The sequence below is a fragment of the Stegodyphus dumicola genome, chromosome 5 (assembly GCF_044657685.1).
Source record: "Stegodyphus dumicola isolate Sdum_Otavi_A_Nest chromosome 5, ASM4465768v1".
Classification (NCBI taxonomy): domain Eukaryota; kingdom Metazoa; phylum Arthropoda; class Arachnida; order Araneae; family Eresidae; genus Stegodyphus; species Stegodyphus dumicola.
In genome coordinates, this window is record NC_140772.1 from 467,530 (window position 1) to 481,291 (window position 13,762).

Consider the following 13,762-nt stretch of genomic DNA (forward strand, 5'->3'; position numbering starts at 1 on the left):
ACAGAGAACACGAAAAAATCCCTTTTAAATGCATTATAAAATATACTATGAAAAGGAAGAAGTCTTTATTCTGTCCGTATGAGATGTCGCACAAAAATCATCCAAATGGATTCAGATATGGACAAAATGGATATTTCCACTGAAATGTGATACTTGAAAATTTTCGTAATTATAATACTTCCTTTATATTGTAAAATGCAGTAATAAAATATTACCTAAATGGGAAATCTTAAATAGATGAGAATTAGTACCAGAATTCCACAGCTATACTTTTAAGAAGTGGTCGTAAAAAAAAGTGGTTCGCTGAGAACTTCGTTCTAAAAGTTCAAGCAATAACTAAAACATTTTCGAATAAATTGTGTGTGAAAACTGTATGTCCCGTCGTTCAAAAGTAGTGGACTGTAAATTCACTTGATGTTCCCTCAGTTTAGAACCCAAGAAACCTCAGAGTCATAATGTTGACCGAAACTACTTTATTGGCTTTCAAACATTAAGTTGGCTGAGGAACGGCGAAGAACACTTTGACACCTCTGACTTCAGTAGCGGCTCACCAAGTAAACTCGGGAGAACCTCTGCTTAGTTGAAACTCACAGCAAATTAAAAGCTCTAAACCCGAGCTTTACGATCCTAACAAATTTGTGTCTGCGCCTCTCCCCGGTACAAAGAGAGAAATACAATTTGCGTAACATAGAACTAAAATATTTAATCCTTTGCGGCGCACTGTACGTTAAAGTCGGAATTTCAGCAAGAAACGTTGTATTCAGTCTATTTAGTCCTAAATAAGTATACAGGTAAAATTTTGTAAAAATTGCACTTACCGTTTTAATTCTGTGGGTGTTCCATGAGGTGGAACACTGCGCCGCCAGAGCTTTGAAAAGTGCGACTAAGCGAGCATTGCAGTGAAGCACGAAAATGAGTAGAAGCGTTTGCATAAGAATGAAAAAACTCTGTATTATGGCTGTATACATGGTTTCCTGGATATACACAATATTCTTGAATATATACGGATAAATGAGATACATATCTACATACACAAGTCCTATATACAAAAATGTTTATAAATTTTCCTATTTCTTATCTTCGTGAAATTGTTCAAAGCAAGTCACACCTTTTTGATGGAAGCACAAACCAACTAAGATTAAAATAATTAACTACGATTAATATTAACAAAAAAGAAAAATAAGCTTATAATATATAGATACACGAAAAATATCTACACAATTATTGAAAATAAACGGGAATGAGACTAAAAAGGCAGCAAAAATTTCGCGTAGGTCTAAGTAAAGATGAGTCAAGCTACTAATGAAATTCCCGCCTAAAAACTACCCCCAAAAATTTCGAGATGCCAATATTAATGCTTTCATAACACAAAAACCACCTCGCCCCTCAATGCTGCTTTGTTTGAATTCATTCCCTCCCCCAAAAAAATCAACAGAAACAGAAAACGAAAACAACGGATGTTCTCTCCTAAGAGCACACATGTTCTGATTAGTAACAGCATGAGATTGCTAAAGGCGCAGTGTTCCCGCTAATGGAACACCTGGTTTTATTCAATGATTCTGCGTATGATTTTTGTATGAAAGATTAAAAAAATAATTTGGAGTACAGCCAGCAAAATTATGCCTATTTTTCTCCAAATAAAATTTTTATATCATTAAAAAAATAGAGAAAATTACTTGAAAAAATGGATTTTAATAACACATAATAAATTAACGTTATGTGTCTCCTTGTTATATGCTGCTATCTACGGTTTAAAAAGAAAAGTTCAAAGTATATTATAAAAGCATTTTTATCTATTTACGGTTGAATTTAGAGGCTTTCGAAGCGATTCAATTTGGGTGTTCCATGTAGTGGCACACTGAGACACAGAAGCTTAACCATATTTTAGAATCATTTATAAAAATATATAAATGTAAAGTTAAATATAAAATATTCGTTTCAAAGCGATCGTTGACGATTCCATATCTCTTTAGTCTTCCGTTGATGCGGTCATCTTAGAGAGACATTGTGAAAAACCTATATTTACTTATTTTCTCAGAAACATCGGTCATCTTAGGATGGTAATCGACAAGAGGATTTATTGTACCTATATTTTCTTTTTGTAAAATTCTGCGTTTACATTTTCTAGATCTAAATTTAAATTTGATCTTTCTCAAAAAAATAGTGTGAAAATGAATGCATTTCCGTTAATAATCTATTCCGTTAATAACTCTATCTGGCTTTAGGGGTCCAGAGGTAAAGTCGTTGAACGCTGGTAGCTAGACCCAGCACAAAAACACGCTGCTTGAGAATTTTGTGGTTTTTCTAATGTGTAATGTGCGTACGAAACTTTTCCTGAGAAAGTCCTCCCCAAACGCTTCCTTCCCCTTAGGAAAAGAGCCCTAACGTGCTCTTCCAATAATCCAATAAATATAAATACGGTACTGAAATATTACGTAGTTCATCCTGACTTGTGTCATCACAACTAACGAATCGCAACATGCAAAGGATACTTATATAAAAGGATTACTTTGAAGAAGCTGAAGGAAAAAGAACAAAAGAAGTCTTAATTTTATTCAAAGAACATAATATTAGAAATTTCAGACATGCATAAAACTTTTAAATACATTTAATCTAAAATAAATGCTCCTTTTCCCTTTTTTAATTTTTTAAAAATATATTGTTCATGAAGAACTGCCAATACAACTTTATGAAATGACTTAATTAAATAATAACGTTTAATAGTTAAGTAAATAAATTTAAAATTCTCTTAAAATAAAAATTAAATACTGCGTAGTACTCCCATACGTATCATTAATTTTCTACTTCCTTTCAACTTTTCAATGCAAGAGTTCCTTCTTGGATTTTTAGCAAAAAATTATTAATGAAAGGAAATATATGAAATATAGAGGTAAAAATATTCCTCATTCTTACTCGCACCTATAATTCATTACTCGAATACGCACCAGCACCTTTTAAATGTAGAAAAGATATATCTGCAGAATAATCGTCATGCGATTATTTTATTTACTCTCTTTTATAGGAATATATTTTCCACGACGATATTTTTAAACTGCGAAGTTTTGGAACCGCTTTCTGTTCTTCGTCGATGTTTTGTACCACGATTGTTTTCTTCGATGATGTTTTAGACTTACGATATGTTTTCCTGCCTTCTTTTCTCCCACATGTTTTCTACAACGAAGTTTCCCTCTTACGTTGTTTTCTCCGCTACGTTTTCGTCCGCGATGTCTTCGTCGGACCTCCTAGAATTCACTCGCAAGCAAGCGAAATAATCGTTCCATTTAGACTCTTGTCCTTCGACAAAATAATACCTGGCCCATTATGGATTAATGCAAATGTACAGAGACGTATAAGATCATGGGGTTCATTTAAAAATGACTTTTCAGTCCACTTTCATATTAGTTTGATTACCATTAAAAACGAACATGAGAAAGGTGTCTAAAAATTTGCGTCTTATACTTAGGAATTTTTGAATAAGATTACAATCAATTTTTTTTTTCTTATGGTTGGCACTTGCCTATGTCGGCATCGTCCTGCCCTAAGGCCAGATCGGTAGTCTCTTTATCATGGAGGCGCCTAGTAGGCGGGACATCATTGCCTCCTATGAAGGGACAGACAATTTTACATCCATGCCTTCTCCGGGATTCGAACCTGAACCCTACGGTATCGCACTCAGGTTTCCCTAACCACCATAACGCTAAAAAAAGGCTTGCAGCTACAGATTTGATTTTATTCATGATTTATCATTATAGTCGTTAGAATATTTTATTCTCACAATTAAATATTGTTTTTTTTTTTTTTTTTTTTTTTTTAGCTTGTACAACGATGATTCAAATTTTAGTGTTTTTCCAGCATCAGAGCGGTTGCGCACATTGATTACAGACATGTTGTTTAAAAAAATAAAATTTACGAAAAAAAAATGCAGATCAATTTTTTAACAGTGGGAATCAATTTTTCGTAACTATTTCAGTAGTGTCAGTTAATTCAGACTTGTAGAGATTAATATTCAAATATTAAAACTGAGACTCGGTCTTTCAGAAAGCCTCACAAGTACTTTCTCTCTTTCCATAACAATGTATGTTATTGTCGTTATGATTGATCAATACCAGTATTGATCACCGATAATTTTTAAGAAAATCTGTGATAACGCTTTACCGACTTTTAAACAAAGGAATGAAGCTTATACAGGGTGAGCTGTCAAGTACTTCAGAAACTGTGTTCTTAAACGTTTAAAAATATTTCATATCTTTTAATGAAATACATCTGACACTGAAGCATGTCTCCATTCGATGATGCCACCGATGCTTGAAATTATATTCACAGTTTCAGCATGTTTATAATAAAAATTGTAACCAATGTGCTACTCACTAGTTTTCTCATATACTCCTGCGCTTTATGTACTTTAAAATTACAAACGGCTACAACTGTGTCTCTGTTCACCTTGTTTATTTAATCAAACTACTTTGTCTTTAACTGACAGAGTGTTGGCTTTATAGTAATATATACTTATCACACTTCTGCTGCTTTGTTTTGTGTTTAAAATGTTTCTTCAGTTTTATTTGGACCGTAAACGCTTCAAGAAAGTAATTCAGAAATCTGATTTAGAATGTGCGTGTTGATGATTGACTGATTCAGATTCTTGATTATTTTCTGATTAGATCTCATTTGCGTCTGCAAAAAGTGCCAATAATTAGGTAATAAATCTATGCAGACTTTTCGTCAGAACTCGTTGGTATGCAAGTAAATAAAATGCTTACACAAATGAATAAAATACTCCTCATATTACCATTTCGACGTTTCATATACAGATAATTTGACTAAAACCTGATAATAATTTATATTTTCTCTCTCATTGTAATGTTTCTTTATACTTTTATAAACGTTCTTCCAAATAAATGTTTCCACAAAATTATTACAATAGGTTCTCAAGCATTACCCTCTTAACCTTCTAAAACCGGGCCGAAATTCTCATATTATAGCTTTCAGACCAGCGCAATCCGAAACAGTTTTGCCCCCTCTTTGACATTTTCCTAATGAGAAAAGTCGTCAGTTCCCCTCCATGGATGAAGTAAAATTTACATGTTTGTCGGACGCCTACGTCCCATAGTAGAGGAGTTGCTAGATTTGCAATTTTTTCGATGATTATTTTGCTTTCTTATTTAAGTGAAAGCAAAATTCTAAATAAATAGTGCATAAATAAATGTGCAGTACTGGATGCATATCCAGTGCACACTTTATTTAGAACAAAATGTATGCAATGTTTATATTTCATTCACTATTTCTAATCAATCTCGTAAATAATTTGTGAATTTTTTAACTTTGTTTTCACTCTTCATTTATATTCGCGTATTTTCGTATTAGAAATTAGCAAGCGAGAACAAAATTTAACAAAATATAGTAAATACAGACTAGATCTGTAAGTCTGCAGGCCGGAATGCGATTTTTAATAACATATTTTCATTAATAAAATAATGGTAATGACTAATTTAATGAAATAATAATAATAATATTTATTACCATTAGATGATTAGAATGAGATTCAATACAAATAGATTTTGAGATGAACTTACAGCAATAATAAAGCTTTACATAACAATAACAGAGATTTAAATCTGCTTTTTTCGATAAATTTGTTATTATAATATAAAAATCAAAATCCGAGATACATTGGTTGCGTTTAATAATTAATTTTAACAAATATTACATTGGACTATCAGGCAAAGAAGGTATATCTTTAACGAGAATTTTTCTTTGTAAAATTGGCTTTTGTTTATGTTAGCCGAGAAAAAAATTCGTGACTTATACATGCAATCATCAAAAGAATTTTGAGAACAGTTTTAAATGTTCATGAAGAATTAATTATACGTCAATTTCTTTCCATAGGTAGAAATTTCGTCTAAAACTATCGTTATATCCAAAAGTTGAAGTCTATTTCATTTTCAACGAATATTCTATTTGCACATAATATATTTTCCAATTTATTTTAGAAAGAGTAATCTTTCACGTTTTCAAAAGAATAAGGAAATATTGGGTGTTGATACCGTGTAGTAAATTTGTTTTTTATATTTCTTCCAGTAATGAAAACGATTACCCTGCAATATTTTCAAAGCAAAATTAAGAAAACCGTTTACGCCAAATTGTGCATAAAGTATCTTCTCGTGTATATTTTTATTTAAAGTGTGGAATTTTCTCTTTGAAAATATCAAAAATCATGAAGAGCAAAATTAATTCATGAGAAATAACTTTGAAATGCAATAATTCCATTGTAATATGACATAGTGGATAAAAGTGCAATACAGTTTATTTATTCACAAATAATCCCCCTCATATGCGTAATTTATGTACTGTCGATTGAGAAATATAGGTTAGTAAATTAAACCGGTTAATTCAATACTTTTCCTTTATCAATATTTTTACCTGCTCTTCAGTAAAGCGGTAAAGGTGGCTGAACACTTATAGCTCGCTTGGATTTGAATCCCGGATAAATAGTTGGAGTCATGGTTTTTGTGTAACGTAAATGCAAGCCAGCTTCTCTTAGAAAGTCCTCCGCGAAGACATAACTCCCCTTATACAGGTAATCGTTGGGTGCTTTGATGTAATTCAGTAAGCGAACAAATTAATCCAATCAATACCGAAGAACGGGTTGATTACATGTGGAGTTTTCCACCAGGAATGTAAATGCGAGCAATTTTCTCTTAAAAAGGTTTACACGAAAGCATCCATTCCCTTAAGCAGATAGCGTTCGCGTGCTTTTCCGTAATCCAATCCTAATTTTCATACATTTAGTAGTGAGTTGACATACACCTTATTACAGACAAAATAACAACTTTTTTAAGATATTTTTTTATCAACTTGTCTGAATTCTCTCTATCTTTTGAAGAGTATAAGAATTTCAGCAAATAAAACTGGCCAAAATTTTATAACATTTAACTGATGTTTTGATTCAGTTTAGAAGTAACGTGAGCTTTACTGATATTTAAATATTTTTTGGCAGATCTCATCCTAAAAGAGGGTGTAAAGATAAATTGATTTTATTTAATTTACAATCAATGAAAATCATTGAAAGCAATCACTGAATGAATGAAAATCAGAAAAACTATTATGCATACAATTGTCTCTTATTTATCTCCTGATAAATCAGACAAAATTGCCTGCATAATAGAAGCACTTTGAAAGAGTTGACAGTTCTTAAGGGTTTTATGCACTCCACAAAACAATGTCAAAATAAAATCTTATTATTCATAAGTATGAAAAGGAAGTAAACGAGTAAACGATAAAAACGGTTTTACCTATTTTCTAGAAGGGCATTAAATCTAAAATATTAATCTATTCTTATTTGTTATGATTAAAGAACATTAAATATGGTAAGCTTAAAGAGCGTGCAAAATCGCTGACGTTTTAATCATAGCAAAAGTCAGTACTAAAAAAAATAGCATTAAAATTATGAGACAGATTGAGAAAGAGATGGCCTCTATTTAATTTTCAAGTATATTGGCGCGAGACGAAACCTGCGGTTTTTGCCAAAATGTTGCTAAACTGATAAGAAGAGGGAAATAATGCGTAGCCAGCGGCTACTCTGAGCAGCGACAATGGACCACCCAAAGATCTACAGATAGGCGATTCTCTAAAATGGGGAGGGCATGGATGGTACGACAGTTGTACCGATGCCGTCGTCTGAGAAAGTCATTCTCCTTGTACAACTGCTGTACCAGCCGGCTTCGAGAGGTTAATCGCATTTACGTTTACTCGGCTGGAGAACTCAGTAAAGGACTTCTTACCACAATGCCCACAGTTGGATAATCTTCGGTTTCTGGCAAGTACTATCTTAGCTATTAAAAGGCAGCAGACCAACAATAAAGTGCTATTCACATTCAATGTTCGCATGTTTAGCTATTGTCTATTTTGCCTTTCTGCTCACTTTTCGAATATTTGATTTTGAGTGAAACGATCGTTAAGATAGTAGGTGCTTTGAAATTTATAATCATTCATCCTTTGGTATTTAATTAGGAAAATTCTCATCGGAAGACTCAGTGTGAAAGTAATTCAGCGAACAGGGAAGTACTGCTATATGCGGTAGAATTACATTTGCATAAAGGTATAAAACCGGCCCTTTAAAAGAGCTTCAACGTTTTCATATGAACGTGTATTTCTGTTGAAATTCAACTAGTTGCATAAGCACAAATCTTCATAATTTATTTTGAGATGGTGGAAAAACAGTGCTGACGTGTTATCAAGCTAAAAAAAAAAAAAAGGAGGACTGTGCTATATCTCCCGTTCTACTGGGCCGATTGACAAAACTCAAACTGCGTTTTTCATGTCTCGAAAGCGCGACTTAGGAATATATTAGATTTATACATAGCACTATTCTAACGTAGGAATCTAACATAGGCATGTGTTGAAATCTTACTCCAGCTTTGGATTAGCGTGAAACGTGATTGTTTACAAGCTCTTTTGCGATTTCTAAATTTCTTTTGACTTTTTTGAAGGTGTTTTTATTATAACATTGCAGTTTTTGTTTAGTATTTTTATCACCTGATAATTATGGGAAATTGTGAGGAAGATGTAAAAAATAAAAGATCTTATATTCATCGACCAAAGAAAAGAAAGTTCCAGGGAAATCAGCATAATGATACAATGAATAAGAAGTGTGGTGTCAGTTCTTCGTTTAAAAAATTAAATAGTGACACTGTTTTGCCACCAAGAGATAAAGATAACTTTAGAGCCTAATTTTAGTGGTTATAGACTATTTGATTTGGATATCCTATTTCAACGTATTGAAAATAATTTATGTTGTAAAATTTGTAATGTTCATTTAAGTGAACTATTTCATCATGGTTTAAGCTCAAAATTTGAGTTACTATGCTCAAAGTGTTCATGTAAAAGAACTTTCAGAAACTCTAATATGATGGGTGTCCGAAAAAATATATCAGAGCTAAACAGAAGATTTACGTATGCAATGCGAACTCTTGGTCAAGGGAAAGCTGCTATGCAGAAATTCTGCTGCGTTATGGATCTCCCTCCTGTGATTGCACATCGTTCTTTCAAATTCGTCGTTAAATGTGACTATAAGTGGAGACGGTACATGGAAGACTCGAGGACATACGTCTTTGGTTGGAGTCTGTTCCGTAATAGGGTCAGAAAGCAACACAGTAATCGATACAGAAATACTGTCTTTATATTACAAAGGTTGCGAGTCATTTCTAGGAAATGGCGTAAGTGAACACAAGGCCTGTTTGGAGAATCATGCTGGTTCTTCAGGAAAAATGGAAATGAATGGAAAGATAAACAATTTTTCATGTTCCATGGAAAAAAGAGGTGTAAAATATACTTCTTATATTGGTGACGGTATCAGGTTCAATGTTCTGTCTTACTTTCTTCGGGAACATGCAAGGACCTGACTCGGAACAGAGAGCTTACTAAAGCTATATTCAATAACTGTGGGAAGTACACAGGATACACAAGAAGGGTATACAAAACCCTTTGTTTTTCTCTCTTTACAATAATTTCCGTACTTCGGAATACAAAGACCCACTACTTGTGGTCTAAACGTAAGAATATAAAAATATTTAACTAAACTCTAACTTAACTTTGGATTTTAATTGGCCTTATATTAACAGGAAGCCGTATGTAGTACAGAGAACTGTTAACACTACAATACGTTTAAAAATTATCACGAGGATTAAACCTCTGGCCTGGAAGCCAACCAGCAACTGAGTAAAACTTCTAAGGTAAGCGGCCTGCTTCGACTAACTCCATCCTCTCTCTCGCTTGGCAAAAAGCCACAACTTAAGTACTTGGCGTTCGACAGACAAATTTTGCATAAATAAGTTAACGCTTTTAATTCTGGCCGGAAGTAGAAAATAAGAAGTGATAGTAAAGATTTAAAATAAAATAAACGTTAGTAAAACTTAAGATCCTTACATAGGTGATGCAAAACCATTTGCAGGTATCACTGACGCCAAACCATATGGTTCATTAAATATAGCAAAAATTTTAAATGACGGTAAAATCTGCCTGGGAAAGGGAGACCAACAGATAAGTTAATAAATGAAATAACTTCGTATTATGGTAATGCGATTAGAGAATATAATGAGTCTGTTAGTGATATGAGAAAAGCCATTTGGGCAATTTACTACCACAAAATATCGAGTGATGAAAAGCCGATTCATGACGTTTGTCCTACAAATGAAACCACATGGTGCAAATACAATATAGCTAAGCAAATTAAAGCTGATTATAAGCATATAAATTCTGAACCAGTCGCTGTAATGGAGGCAATAAAGCCAGTTTTTATAGATTTGTCACAACCTTCGTAATTGAGACGTTGCCTTGTCGGCAAAACACAAAATAATAATGAATCATTTAATTCCTTAATTTGGAAATTTTGTCCAAAGACATGTCGTGCTGGTAACAGGATAGTTCAAATTGCTGGAAATGAAGCAGTAATTGCTTTTAACGAAAGGTCTGTTGGTAGACATTCTGTAATGAATGAGCTACAGCTTTTTAGAATTAAGTTTTCTATTGAAGGATTTTTACAACTTGATAACAAGAGAATAGATAACGCAGAAAAGAAAGGCTTGTCAGAAACAAAACAACAGCGTAACCTTGAAAGGCAGCAAAAAATGTAAGAAGTGCAGGCCTCCATAAAAATGATGGGGATGTTTATTGTGCTGGTGCGTTTTAATTTGTAAATAAAATTTTAGCAGTTTAGCATACAATTTGAAGTAAGTCGTAAAAGATTTTTTCACCCATGTTAAATAATATGTATATTATACAATATAATACATATCATATGCTTAAATGCTTGAGTTTATTTAACTAAAGTGGTTATGTAAAAATAAATTTTTGTGCAAATATGCCACATGTATTTTAATATACGGCTATCATTCTGTCATGGTAATGTATATAGCAAGGTAAATTTAACGTGTTTCATACTAACAAAAGCTTCTGCAATTTATTAGGATTTATACTTTCTAAATATATTTTGAAAATAAATATACTATGCACTTTATTATTAGAAAGTTATATACTTAAGTATTGATATTAAAACTCAAATTTCTTAAAATATGGTTTTTTACAGTTGTATACATAGCATTTAAAGTATGCTAAAGTTACATTGTGGAAGAACTATTAAGTGTTTTATATGTTTGATATACAGTAATATATTACAGAGAACTTTAAGACATTTGGCTATAAGTAAATTCTTATTTGTAAGGAAGTTTTAGTTTTATCATTCTTAGTCGATATGTTATACTTCAATGAATGTAGCAGTTTAGCATACAATTTGAAATAAGTCGTAAAGGTTTCTTCCCACCTATGTTTAAATAATATTGCATAATATGATACATATCATATTCTTAAATGCTTGAAAGTACTTAAGTGATGTGGTAATGTAAAAATAAATTATTTGTTCAAATAAGCTACACGTATTTTAATACACGGCTATCATTCTGTCATGGTATTTTATATAGTATGGTAATTTTAATGTGTTTCATATTGACAAAAGCTTATGCAATTTATTAGGATTTATACTTTTTAAATATATCATTTTGAAAATAAATATACTATGCACTTTATTATTAGAAAGTTGTATACTGAAATATTTGCTTCAAAACTCGATTTTCTTAAAATGCATTTTTTCCCAGTTGTATACATAGCATTTAGAGTATGCTAACGTTACCCTGTGGAAGAACTATTAAATGATTTATATGTTTGATATACAATAATACATTACAGAGAACTTTACCTGAAACATTTGCCTATAAGTAAGTTCCAATTTGTAAGAAAAATTTTAGTTGTATCATTGATAGCGTAGAAGTTTCAAATCATTTTTAGTTGATATGTTATACTTTGATGATGGCAGCATATTTTACATTAATTATGCTTATACCAACTATTTGAAATTGTATAATATTAAAATATCTCTCAGCAAATAAGCATTTTATATATTTTATAACAAGAGAAGTATTTAAAAAAATATTTACATTAAAACTTGATTATCTCAAAACATAAATTTTCACTGTTGCGCGCATGATATTATAAAAACGGTTCTTGGTACACACTTTAAATTTAATGGACTTCTTTATATGAGTATTATCATCTAACTGAACCAAAATTATATTGAATATTTTAATAGTCAAAAATTTTACGTATGGAAATATTAAAAATTTTATTAAAATGCATTGTATAAATTTAGTTCTAAATAAAATGAGAATTTAACATGAAATTCTTAAGGTTTTTGGTTCACAGTAGTCTTTAGATGCTATACAAGCTGTATATTAACTATGAAGTTAAAATATATAACAGAATGTTTTAAATTGTGCACGCAAAGTGGGAGTATTACGTGAACATATAAAAAATTACCTCACAAAGAAGATTAAATTATAAAAACATTTGTAGCAACACAAACTATTTGCTTACTAATTCAGCTGTGCTATGTAGTCAGCTGTAAAAAACTGGAAGTAATAGCTTTAAAAATAAATATGTTATCCCAATTCTTACAACAGGATCATATTCAGAGATTTTGAGGGTTTTAAGGTGTACGAGACCCCTTAACGTAGTTCAATGGAGAACGTGATGCAACCACTTCGCATTCCCCAATGACTTTAGCTTTGGCACTTACGTTTCAACGAATGACGGCCTAGATAATTAACGAAAGAACATATTATTAGTACTCATTTCGTGCTCTTAACGTTCTTAGCATATTTCATAATGCCTTACCGGAAATTTCTGTTTTCAGCTATAATCCTGGAAGGAAAAGTTCTGTTCATGCTGGTTCTATCATCTCGACTTGAGGTTTTGGATGATGGTAAATTACTCATGTATCGATTGTTATACTAAGGAAACTCTATTTGTATGCCTCATGATTGAAAATTCCATTATTGCCACCAACCATAACCGAAATCTGAAAGGATTTTATGTGGGACTTCTCAATATCTGGCAATCTCTGGCAAATTCCGCTCAACACCCACGATTTGTTTTCGTGACTTCTTGCTGATTAGCAGCATTATCTTCTGTGTCCTAATGTGTTCTGCAGTTCTTTCGTAAGTGTTCATCACCACTGCAGTTCTAGCATACTAAGGTTGCTTTCGTCTGACGTCTGTTCCGCCTCAAGGCACTTACTTAAGTGGGTAGACTGCCTGGACGAGCTGTCACTTGTCCACTAGCTTCTGGGTTGGAGTAGTTCCGATTGGGCAATGGTGTGTGCAAGTTTCTGAAAGGACTGCCACTTTTTTCATGGCGTACACTCTAGGCATTTTTTAAATCCTTGAGATCCACTATTCGCAGTTGTTTCTATACCTCAGGTTCCCGTATGCCACCGAGGAAGTATTTCATGGATTGTACTTCACGTATTTCTGTTGAGCAGTCAAAAAGGAGAGATGGGAGAGAATTTCGATATCAGTGGCGAGCTTCTGGATTATTTTGGTGAGCTTCTGCTATCGAGATATTAACTGCAGCCTTCTGTAGCCTTTTAAACACTTCTTAGTAGAGCTTTCGCGTACCGGGTACAGCATCAAAATCTAGCCTCTGGGTTTCTAGAAGAGTGGGACCGATATCGTCTTCTTCTATTCTCAGAGAAGCTGCGAAATTACAGGTTTGTCTTCGGAATCCTACCCATTTCCATTTGGAGCTATACAGAACTGAGCCTTGTACATATGCCAAATGTTTTTTCCATCACACGTGGAAAGCATGAGAAATGGGTCGGAAAACATAGGTACCAATTTAAAGGTATCAGAATCGTCTCCAGTTGTCATTATGAATG